Source organism: Panthera pardus, unplaced genomic scaffold (genome assembly GCF_024362965.1).
Source record: "Panthera pardus isolate Hobbes unplaced genomic scaffold, ASM2436296v1 HiC_scaffold_27, whole genome shotgun sequence".
NCBI lineage: Eukaryota > Metazoa > Chordata > Mammalia > Carnivora > Felidae > Panthera > Panthera pardus.
In genome coordinates this window covers 13,137,388-13,150,220 of record NW_026526843.1, presented here as the reverse complement: position 1 = coordinate 13,150,220, position 12,833 = coordinate 13,137,388, and positions in this window count along the sequence as shown.

Below are 12,833 nucleotides of genomic sequence, written 5' to 3'. Positions count from 1 at the left end.
AAAAAAAAATGTACGCGGCAGTTAGGAGATACTTTTATTGCAATAGGTAGAATATTCGTTAATGGCTATTGCAATAGGTAGAATATTCGTTAGTGAGAAACATCTCAAGAAAACGAAAGGGCTGATGTTTTATAAAGGCCAAAGACAAGGGAGTCATTTGCCTTATATAAGAGTATTATAAAGGCCCAGGGGAAGGATAGAGATTGTTTTATCTGGGTGTATGCAGGTAGGCCAGGGGGAGGTGATCCTTTGTGGTTAGCCATTTCCACAGCAAAGAAGAGTGGTGGTTGTGTTCCTAACTGCCACTGCCTTTTGGGAACCCAGGGCTCAGGTAAAGTTCCTTCCACATTGGCACTTTCAAGAGCTTTCCCCAGTCAGCCTCCTGTAAGCCACTCTCCATCTCACAATCTGTTTCCAGAGAACCACTCAAAGACGATGTGTCATCTAGCCCTTTGGATGGGTTTGAGCCCCTCTGGTTAAAAGCTCGCGCACCAGAAATCTATAGAATTGTGTTTTTATGAGATAACGAGATTCTGGGCGAGCAAGCGGTGAGACTCCAGCCAAAGTCCTCAAAACTCTTTGTGTGCGTTGAGACAGGCTGCCAGTTGAGCTGCTCCAGGGTCATGTTGAGACCCTGAACTCAAGTTCTTGGAGGCTTTTCTTGCAGCTGTGCCGTAATGGGAACTTGGGAAAGCATCTGCGTATGGCTGCCTTGGTGTGGACCTTGGGCCTTGCAAGATGGACAGTGATAATGGGGAAGGCTTTCCCCCTGGCTTGGAGGGCAGCAACCTGGGAGAGATGAGGAAGTACAGAGCCGACCCTGCGTGATGCCTGCCATTGTAGGTCTCTTGAGGGGCCTTGGAAAGGAACCCACGATATCCAGACAGAACATTTTTGAAATCGAGGTTGGATTTCCAGCAACCAGGTTGGTGGAGGCTTGAGCTCCATGCCTGGCTCATGAAAAATAAAAATAACATTTCAGGCTGGTGAGGTCTGGGATATCTGCGTTACCTTAAGGTATCTTTAAGTCAGGCTCATTAAAATGAGAGTGTCGTTTCTTGGCAAGTTGGGTCCAAAACAAGATCACAGATCAGAAACTTCTTTGTAAACTACACGATACTTAAATAACGTAAGATTGAAAAACAGGTATTGTCCCTGTAAAAGGCTACTGGTAGGTCACCCTTGTGGTAACGTCTTTTGGTTTGGGGGTCTGGCAGATGTGGGTGATTCTGGATTTAATCAGTGGGGGAGCCAGCGAGAAGAGAGTGATTTGTAAGAACTTCAGCCTTCCAGATGTGATGGTTCAACAGCTGTGTACTTCACAACCCACCCCAAAGGAACATACACCTAAGCATGAATAATGACAAATTGCATGGGATACAGCTTCAAGACAAGTACTCGAATCTTAAGAAACTTCTACAAACAATGCCAAAGAATTTAGAAAACAAACCCACTGGGTAAAAATAGTAGCTTTCTGGGCAAATTTCACTTCAAAACAAGTCAGTCCTTTAGCCAACTCCCACCCTCAGCTGGTTCACTTTTGTGTTCTGCCCGTCTCTCTCTCTCTCTCTCTCTCTCTCTCTCTCTCTCTCTCTCTCTCTCTCTCTCTCACACACACACACACACACACACACACACACACTCGTGCAGGAGATTCCAGTCTTATATAAAGCTTTCTCTGTCATCTTCTCAACTGACAATCTGTAACTTTTCTGAGCCTCAGCTTCCTCATCTTTAAGATGGGAAAAATAAGTATTTAATGAGATCTTGCACATATGGTGCTTACCAGTGGGTGGTCCATTGTCAGCATGCATCTCTGTGTACAAAACAGTGGAATGAAATTTGTATTGGTGTCATATCTGGTAATTTATGTCACCTATAATAAAACACTCGTTTTAGTTTTCCATATGCTTACAGGTACAGAGAGGTCAGTGTTTGTGTCTTTGTCTCCCCCACTCTTCCCCTTCTGAATCCAGGATCGTTTGATTGCAAGGAATAAGAAACAGAAACTTTGCCAAAGAGCTCAAGTGAAAGGGGACTTTATTAATAAGGAGAATCTCCTTGGAGCCCAATTTAGGGTGCATATACTTCACCTGTATTAATTAACTTAATGCCCTAAAACAAGTAAATATTATTTCCGATTTGTAGATAAGGAAAGTGAGACCTAGAGAGAGAACATAACTTATCCTTTAAAAGTAATCATTTCCCTATTGTTGGACATTTGAATTGTTCTCCTATGTTTGCTTAAAAAAAAAAAAAAACAAAAACTTTGGTAAATATTTCTGTGCATATTGGCTTTTTTTTGTTTTGAAATGATTTTGTGAGTATGAAACTCTGAGAATTTATATTACTTCGACAAAAGGTATGAGCTTTTCAGTGACTCATTATGTGCTGCCCTGGTTTTTATTTCATGAGGTATTTACATTCACCAAGAAATATGCAGTTATTTTGTAAAGGTAAAGATGTCTTTGGCTGCTAATTATTTGACAAATGTGTTGGACGATGAACATCAGAATTGAATCAACTATGGGCTCTTGTGTATTTATTTGCTCTTATGATACTGAACATTTACAGAGTATGGGCCTCATCCTTTTTTGAAAAAATTTTTTTAATGTTTATTTTATTTTTGAAACAGTGTGAGCAGGGCAGGGGCAGAGAGAGAGGGAGACACAGAATCTGAAGCAGGCTCCAGGCTCTGAGCTGTCAGCACAGAGCCCGATGCAGGGCATGAACCCACAGACGGTGAGATCATGACCTGAGCTGAAGTCAGACGCTCAACTGACTGAGCCACCCAGGTCCCCCAGGCCTCATCCTTGAGTGTCCAGAGCCATCAGACCCTCAGTCAGGCAGCTCTGATCTCTAGAATCCAGGATCTGCATCTTCAGTATGATGGATCCTCTTCTGAAGTCATTCCGCAGATAATTTTAGGAGAGGAATTTGAAAAAAATGGAATTTTCCACTTGCTTCCCCAGCCGGTTTTGATTAATTATAAGATAGAACTATTGGAAGGGTAATTAGGTGCTTGTATCTCCTTGGAATCCAGGGCACATAGGAACGGGAGCGCAGGAAGAGAATGATGGCGGTGATGACCGGCACAGAGCTGGTGGATGCCGGACTGGAAGGGAGAGGTGATTACATTTCTGTCATTTTGGTACCTTTGCTCTACCCTGTGATCAGAGTACAGATGTTCAGTGGGATTAATGAGTTCAAGTGAGAAGTCTTCAGTGAGAATATCCTAATTTTTTGCTCAACAAATACTTAGTACCTGCATTGTACCTATCTCTATCTCTGGTATGTATGTGTGTGTATATATATATATGCGTATATTATACGCATGTGTATATATACACGTGTGCGTGTGCAGAGAGAACGTGCACACTGGCACACGGAACACGCCAGCAATGAACAAGGGAAATATGCTTGAGTGTTTCTATCCTACACATTTGTTACAAGGAAATTAAGGCATAGAGCGGTTAGATGGCGTGGCCAAAGTCAGACTCCTAAAAAGTAGTAGATCCAGGATTTTAAACAGAACCCATCTGGCTCCACTTTTCCTCCTCAAGGATACTGCCTCCTAATGTCATGAGAAACAAATAAACCTAGATAGCTACGGGAGTTTGGAGGAGGAATTGATGGACCCTTTCCCGGGGGTCAGAGGCGATCTCGGTTGGCGGAGTGGGCTCTGACTGGCAAGGGGTGAGACGGGTGAAGGGGTGTGAAGGCCGTTACAGGTGGAGAAAGGGGTGAGAGGGGTGAAGGGGTGCGAAGGCCGTTACAGGTGGAGAAAGGGGTGAGAGGGGTGAAGGGGTGCGAAGGCCGTTACAGGTGGAGAAAAGGGTGAGAGGGGTGAGGGGGTGCGAAGGCCGTTACAGGTGGCGAAAGAGGTGAGATGGGTGCGGGGGTGCGAAGGCCGTTACAGGTGGAAAAAGCGGCGCGAGCAGCGGCGGTGAGCCGTGACCGCGTGCGAGGTCTCCGGGAAAGGCCGTGGCTCCTGTGCCCGGAGCCCAGGTTGGGTGGGGTGGGGGGTGGGGGGTGGTGAGAAATAGCCCGGGAGGAGCTTGGAGCTCCCGTGCTGAGCCCCTTCCCGCGGGGATTGGGAAGTGGGGACCGGGGATTTGGGATCTCGTTCTGTCTCTGTGCCGACTGGGGGCGAGGCCGATAGGAGGCTGTAGCAACGCGAATGGAAAGGCTGATGAGATTCCGGGGATGGCTTTCTGGCAGAGGTGGCCGAACCTCGCGGCCGGTCAGATCCGGGGCCGAGAGACGGAGGCGTTCCGGTGCCTTCGAGGCTCCGGTTTTGGTGAAGAGCCTGCTCCTTCAGCCGCGCTCAGCTCGCCCAGAGTCTCCCGAGCGCCTCTGTGCCTGGCACCAGGTGACAGAGAGGCTGGCCGTGGTTTTTTAATTTTTAAATTCGTTACTGAGCCGTGACCGACGGGTAACCTACTAGCTTCAGGCGCAAGACGAGATTCACCATTTGCATATATTGCGAACACACGATCACCGCGGTAAGTCTGGTTAACATCTGTCACCACACGTCCTCACACGTTGTTTTTTCTTGTGATGAGCACCTTCAAGATTTACTGTCTTAGCGCCTTCAAATATACGATACGGTGTCGTTAACTACAGTCGCCGTGCTGAACGTGACATCCCCGTGACTTATTTATTTATAACTGGAAGCGTGTACCTTTTGACCCCCTTCCCCACCGTGGCCAACCGCCAATTGCTTATCTGTACCTGGGAGTTCCTTTTTTTGGTGAAGATTCCACGTGCGAGTGAGACCGTGTGGTATTTGTCCGGCTCTGTCTGACTCGTTTCACTTAGCGTGACGCCCTCCAGGTCACCCGTGTTGTCGCAGGTGGCAAGATTTCATCCTTTCTGATGGCTCGGTAATCTTCCTTCTTGTTTTTTTTAAATCCGTTCATCTGTGGGTGGACGCGTGGGTGGTTTCCACATCTTGGCTGTCGTGAACGATGCTGCAGCGAACGTGGGGGTGCGTGGATATGTTTCTGCGTCGGCGTTCTCCTCCCCTGGGATCAACACCCAGCGGTGGCATCGCTGGGTCGTGTGGGTCTACGCGAGACCTCGTGACGAGCCTCCGTGCTGATGTCCGCAGCGGCTGCGGCAGTTTGCGTTCCCACCAGCAGCGCACCAGAGTGTCTTTCCTCCACGGCCTTGACAGCACTTGTTGTTTCTTGTCTTGCTGGTAATGGTCATCCTGACAGGCGTGAGGTGATGTGTCACTGTCGTTTTGATCTGCATCGCTGCGTACCCTCCAAGTGTCTTTCCTCACCTGTAACCTGGGGATGATGACAGCGCCTAGTTCGAGGGACCGTCGGGGGGGGGGGGGGGCCCGATGACACACGTGACTTGGAAGCTCCTGGCACGGTGCCTGGCCCCGAGGGAGGCCCCATAAGGAGATGTGAGTCGTGTCACTGTTAGAAGAGCCCAGTGTAGGCTGGGCCACACCCCTTTGGGGAAAGGTCAAGAGCAAGTGGCTGCCCGTGGTCAGGGGCAGGGAGTCTGTGTTCCATCCATCACAGACTCTAGAGGCTCTTGCGGCCCTGGTTGTCACGGTCATCTCCCTGAAGCAGTCCCCCAGGCTGTGCATCCGTAGGGTGCTCTGGGACACCCGGTGCCCACCTCATGGTGCTCTGGGCCCCTTGCTTGTCAGCGCACAGGTGCCAGTCCCGAACGCTGGAGCGATTGGACAGATAGGGGACGCCTGGGACCTCACAGGCCTCAGAGTGGCCGTGGCCGCACCTCAGAGCCGGGCCAGACGGGTCTGAACCGGCTGAGCAGCAGCCCCGCCCGAGCGGCCCGTGCCTCGGACGGCCCCGTGTCCTGCCCGCCTCCAGCGGGCACCTGGGGCACCCGGGCTCTGCTTAAGTCCTCGCGTTCCCCGGGGCGGTCCTGTGCACGTGTGACCCTCAGATCAGGTCAGCGTGGGACCCCTCCCCGTGGCACGTCTTCTGACAGAACGTGCCTGCTGGGCAGGTGTGCTCGCCGCGTGGGCTCCCGCACGGGGACTCCCTCCCGGCCGTCGTTCCCGAGCTGCGGCCGAAGAAGAGCGTGCGTGTTTGTCTGGGCGATGACCCCTGACACTGGCTGGCCGCGTGGGTCGTGGCTGGCGTCTGGGCCTCTTCACAGTACCCCTCTGGCGCGGGAGATGGTACTTCCCGCGGAAGCAGAGGCGGAGAGGTCAGTGAGCGCTGCCGGGCACACGCCGCAAGTGGCCTCCCTGGGGTTTGAGCCTGGGTCCGTGGACTTCGACGCCCGGCCCGGCCCTCCCCCTCGTCCGCAGGTTTCACCCAGCTTTTCCCAGGGTGCCATCTTCATTTCAGATGCACGGCACGGAACTCGATGGACACGAACACTCGGCCGTGGCAGGACACCCCTCTGCCGCCCGCACGATTATGACGGCCCCGTCTCCTACCCCATGATGAGGAAACGGTGGAAGATGACATGGTGTGACGTTCGTGATTTCTGGGGCACGGGATAGGAAAAGGCATTGCTTTGTCCCTTCTCTCCCTTCCCGTCTCTCTGATCATCACGGTCTAGCACGACGTCGTGTTTTCCACCTCAGGGTCTGGAGTTGGTGGAACTCGTGTTTGACTCCCGGGTCTACCGCCTCAGGAGCGTGGGCGACCTTTCTCTCTCGTCTCACCTTGTCCCTCGGAGCTTCATTTCTCTACTTATGCAACTGTGGGTCGAGCGAACGTTGATGACCGTCTTGCGTACAGTTGCCATAGGCTGCTTTATGCTGGAGTTGGGCATAGGGAGATACACCTGCTGGTTCCCGGGAGGGAAGACTGAGGGAGACCGACAAGCACGCGGATGATGATACAGGGGTGTGATCAGTGGAAGGATGCGCGGTGCTATGAGGATGTGGGAGAGAGTCAGCCTGACCAGGGTCCTCGTTCCCCTAAGCCGCTCCTCGAGTGGCTTCTTTCTTCCCCACGAAAGAGTATCTCCTCCATCCATAGAAGTCTTTTCCCAATTCCACCCCCTTCGTAGACTCTGCCCGTCTTCTGTGATCTCTTCTCCTTGAGCCTCGATGATACCCCATATGTCTTCCTAACCGCTCTCCCTTGCTCATGCCGTAGCACACCAGGTTTTCCGTGGAGGCTCTGCATCTGATTCATCGGTACGTTCCTCGCAGCTCAGTGCCCGGCCCGGGATGGGAGCTCAGCAGACGATCAGGGCCTTCAACTGGGAAAGTGTTATGAAACGGACTGTGCCGTTCCCATAAGCTTCTCTGGTGAGGGCGTTGGATGCAGGGCTAGCTAGGGGTAGAATGAGTTCTTGTTGCGAGTGCAACCGAAGGTCCAGTAACGGGGTACAGATGTCTTCAGGACTCGAATCGCTTGTGTCTGGTGTTGACCTCATGGGATTCTCTTGCCGTTTGTAATCCTAGTTATTGTCCAGACATGCACCCACAAGTTTTCTGATGATCATACTGATCCTGGCAAGATGCAAGCATCGTCTCATGTAAGGACAAGATAAATGAACTGCACGCTTTCGTCCAAACAAGTCACTATTAGTGAAAATCCTATTTTCCTGTCATTGCCAGTGGTTGTCATTCATCCCAGAGCCAAGCTGAAGCCAGGTGAGAGCTCTGCTGATTCTCAGCCCAGTTTTTGGAAATCTGGAACTCTCTCTGCCTTGACTTCCCTCCTCCTCCTGGAGTCCCCCCAGCGGAGCGTGTGTTGTCCGTGGTTCGCCATATGACATCCTGGCGACTGTTGCAAATGATAGCTCTCGATTTTGACTGAAATGAAAGGGCTTCAGAGGGAGTGTGTGAGTCGCACATGAGAGATGGAGTGTGTCCTCTGCGGCGGGGACAGAACGGCCCCGTTAGAAATGGAGGCCTGTGTGCGTTCACCGGCTGCACGTCATAGCGCCTGTTGCGGTGAATGTAGATGTGAAAGAAGGCCCCGCCCTCATGCTTCCTCTGCTTCCGTATTCCTGTGTTAGAAATACATACTTCATGAAGGACAAATGTTCTAGAAAATATACAGCTTATACGAAACAAAATGTTATATTTATGTGTAAGTAAATACCAGGAAAAAGCTGCGTATTATGTAGTGATTGGAAAGGCAATTGTAAAAATCGTCAGCGCGTCTTACAATGTTTACGTTACTGAGGTGGTGGACCTAAGAGCCTCTAATCAGGGAAGTGTGTCTGATCGATCCGTGGATGTCTGCAAAGCGCGCAGTCGCCGTAGCCGTCAGTTGGGAAGAGGAAAGTAAGCCGTGGGAAGCACGAAGAGCCGTTTTCCAAGCTGAATGCGTACAGCGCGGTAGCGTTGTGGGTAGTGCACGGAGCAGTGGGGCTCATCTTTTATGCCGGCCTGGCTATTATTGGCTTTATGACATTTCTGCTCGGTATTATGATTTCCTGAAATGTACGATGTAATTAAGGCTGTAGAAATGGGTAAAATGATTTTTTAAATGTCAAACAGTTTAATTTTGTAGTCAAAAGAAAAAAAGGAAAGAAAAAGCCGTTTGGTGGATACACATCATTTCAAGGAAGAAGACGCCTCGGGAGTTCGCCCTGGACGCCAAGTGGCGACGGTGCGTGTCATGTTCTCTGTCTTCGAACTGACCCTGAGGTAGTGCCTTTCCATTTAGGGTTTCGAAGACCTAGGAGACACAGTTGAATGCAAACCATGGGAGCAACAGGAAGCTCTTCTCCTGAGGAGAGGTGTGGGGGTGAGGAAGGATGGAGAGGCAGATGACAGTGCTAGTGACTTAGAATTGTGTTGCGTTAGCTTCCGCGTGGCCGCCGAGAGCAGGACAGAATTAAATTGGAAGGAAAATATGCGTCCTACATGTAGACAGATAAGTTGTACTTCGAATAATTTTTATTGAGATAGAATTGACACACGGCAAACTTGTCATGGCAGACTTTCTCCCTCAAAATACCTCAGTACCTAGCATTGTTTCCTAGAGAAGTTTCCCTGAATAGCCTTCGTGGAATGAAAGGGTAGTCTGCCAAGTTGTCAGCCAATGGGGTAAAACAAAAAAATCAAAATGGTGTTTTTCCTCGATATGTACAATTGGAGGTATTTCTTATTGCAAGCTAATATTTCCACCTACCATGTGGCACGAAAGCATTTTTCATAGGAGGCATAGTAATAAAGGACCACACTCCTAGCCTCAGGCGTCTCAGAGGAAAAGACCTTAAAATGTTGAGCATTGTAGAAAACGTCTGAAAATTCAGAATGCGTGATTTTAAGGGTTGAGGTTTATTTTCTAATAGGATGGAAATTACTTTTCGCAATGCCAGATATGGAAGTGTACGTTCCTTATGGGAAGGCACGGGGCAGAGAAAGTACGTTCCATATGGGAAGGCACGCGCTTCAGAAAGTGCGTGACGGGGACCGTGTCTTATCGGCGTGTGTGTGTCCCCGTGCCCAGCGCAGCTCTCAGCACAGAACATGCGCTTCTTCAAGGGTTGTTGACTGAGGTAATGGTCTTTGTTCTACATCTCACTTCTGTCTACGGCACCCCGTCATCGAGCTAATCCTCCAGGTTCGACCAAAGGTGTTGTCCTTAGGTGCCAGCTGGGTCTGGTGCCTTCCAGTGATGACCGAATCAGAAAGAAGGGGAGGATACTTCAAGCCAGGATGGCCCCACACACAGTTTTATACTCTGGGGTTGTAGGCTGGTTGATTAGAGTCATAATATGATTAAATTTTTTTTAACATTTATTTATTTGTCAGAGACAGAGTGTGAGTGGAGGAAGGGCAGAGAGAGGGGGAGACACAGAATCCGAGGCAGGCTCCCAGGCTCCGAGCTGTCAGCACAGAGCCCAACGCGGGGTTCAGACTCACAAACCATGAGATCACAACCCGAGCAGAAGTCAGATGCTTAACCGACTGAGCCACCCGGGCGCCCCTAGAATCATAGTATGATTAAAAGCTTAAAGGAATGAAAATATTAGTAAAGATGAGAACTATGGAATGATAGTGTATTTTTAAAAGTTCGCATCATTTATTCCAATTGCCTCGTTTCGTAGATGGGAGATTGAAGAGGAGGGAGGATACACCATGCACCCAGAGTCCTAGGTCGAACACGAGATTTGAGGCCTGAAGAACGGGAGTTAGAAATCCCGTTTCCCAACGTTGTGCACATTGTTCTCGGGGCCTCAACTCTGTCCCCTGCGCTCCTGGACCCTAACTGGTGCCCACTCCCGTCGCTGCTGTCCGTCCCGCTTCTCTGCTGGACGTCGTCCCCTGCCCGTCCAGATCCACTCGCCGCTCTTCCCGACCCTGCTCTCTGTCCAGGGAGGCTGTTCCCTGTGGATTATATCAGGGGGCTCCGGGATCCTCACGAGTCCACTGGGTTTGGCTGATGGCGAGCCCCGAGGAAGTTGAGGAAGGGCAATGAGGGCAGGGTACTTAATCTCCTGTCTTCATCTCTGCCGGTCACCGTGGACTGGCTGAGTGTCTTGATAGAGGTCAGCGTTCTTCTCAAGACGGCTTTTGCTCATGATCGTTGACCTTTCCGGGTTCCAGAAACCACTCCCTCTTCTCATCTCTTTAGGTCTGAGGTAATAGCAACGCGGCTGCTACTAACACCGTGTGATTGCCGTCTCCCTGATGGTCTCCCCGTATCCACCTCTTTGTCACGTTATTCCGGTTTGTGTTCACTGTTTCCTGTTTGGGTCTGACTGATGCTATGTGCCGAGAACAGAGTTTGGCATGTAGTAGGTTCTTGGAGCATGGAATCTGTTGCCATTAGCGGTAGCGGCCGTGTTCTAAGTAACAGGAGTGGTTGCCGCGCAGGCCATGGGGTTGGTATTTTCCAAAGCAGATCACGTGCGAAGCTTGTAGGAAGTGCCCCCTTTCCGTCGTCCTCAACTCTTCCCAGCCTTTTGCTCTTGAGCTGCCCGTGCCGGAGAGGAAAATGAACTGTTGGCTTCTAACACCTTGCCCTTTGTGGCCGGAATGAAGCAAACTCTCAGGCACATTCCATCCTGTGTCTGGTGTTCTGTGTCTCTTTTAACATGCCTCCTGTGTTAAAAAAAAGAAAAATACAACACTGTAAAGAAAGGCATTGCAAACGTAGTTGAGGGTTATTGTCGTAGTGAAATCGGTGTCCCTTTACAATACCACTTGTACGAAGGCCCAGAAAACAAGAAGTCCGAAGGGAAATAGGAGTCCCTGGTCCTCGGCCTGGGATCTGTCTTTGACTTGCAGTGTGACATGGGAGGAGAGTCGCTTTGTTTTGTTTTGTTTTTTTCTCTCCAAATTCTTTTGTTTTCTTGTCAGGAATAGAATTTAGTGATTCATCACTTAACGTGTAACACCCAATGCTTATCCCAACAAACGTCCTCCGTGATGCCCCTCACCCCTTTAGCCCTTCCCCCCACCCAAAACTCTGCCAGAAACCTTCAGTTTGTTCTCCGTATTTAAGAGTCTCTTAGGGTCTGAATGTGTTCCTCAACCTGGTATGATGGAGAGGAATATTCTTGAAAACTGAGCACATCAGAAATGGAAAAATTGAATGCAAATGAACTCAGTGTACACTGAGGCCTTTAATTTTTTTCTCATTCATTTTGGGGGAAAATTTAAAAGAGAACCACTAAACAGAGCAACAGGGGTTATTCTATAAAGTTAATTACGATATTTCAATACAAAGTATGGACTGAATATGTTCCTAATGCTTTGATGAATTTTCATTGGGTAGCAGTATACCTTCAAGACATTTTTGGTAAGCAGATTTAGAAAACAGTCACTTTAGAAAATGGAAGGAGGTTATTTTCAGCAATTGTAATCATTTTGATCTCTATTTGATATAGTGTCTTGATTTTTTTTTTTTTTAACGTATGTATATCATCACATGACGAAGTGGTATTCTCACTATTAATTGCAGACAAGGCTTAAAGAAAAACCTCCAAAATTGGCTTGGGAGCATTTAATAAATGGAGTGGTAATCGCTAGACATCATGTGGAGTTCCACTAAGAGAAAGGTATACCTTAGTGATAGCATTCTCTTTGTTTAGTAGTGTTTAGTCTGTGGTCATGGGAATGCTATAAATTTGTTGTGTCTGGAAGACAGCAGGGCATTTTGCTAGGTCTTTCTTGATGTTCCGGTATCTTAGATGAAGATGTGTATGTTGGATGAAAACTGGATCGAGAACCAAGGCTCTAGTCCAGTTTTTCTTTCCTCATGATGGAGTTGTGTGAATTCCTGTTGGAGGACTCCAGGGGCATGCTGCTTCTACCTTTGCCTCGCTCTTGCTGTCTTTTAATGTTTTAATTTTGAAATAATTTAAGATTCAAAAGGAGTTTCGAAGTTATATACAAGGGAGCCCTGTGTATAACCTAGCCTCCTCCAGTGATAAATCTCACATAATCATAGCACATTATCAAAATTAGGACATTGACATGGGTTCGATCCACAGAGTTCATTCAGAATTCATCCCATTTTAAGAGTTGTTTTGGCAGGGCGCCTGGATGGCTCAGTCGGTTAAGCGGCCGACTTTGGCTCACGTCATAATCTCATGGTTTCTGGGTTCAGCTCCTGGGTCGGGCTCTGTGCTGACAGCTCAGAGCCTGGAGCCTGCTTCGCATTCTGTGTCTCCCTGTCTTTCTGCCCCTCCCCTGCTCGCGCTCTGACTCTCTGTCTCTCTGTCTCTGTCTCAAAAACAAATACACATAAAAAAATAAAAATAAAAAATAAAAGTTGTTTTGGCTATTCTAGGTCTTTTGCATTTTTATATGAATATTAGAATAACTGTGTCAATTTCTATTAAAAAGCCTTTCTAGGATTTTGATTGGTATCAGGTTGATGAACTGGAGAAGAATTGACTTCTTGTAATATTGT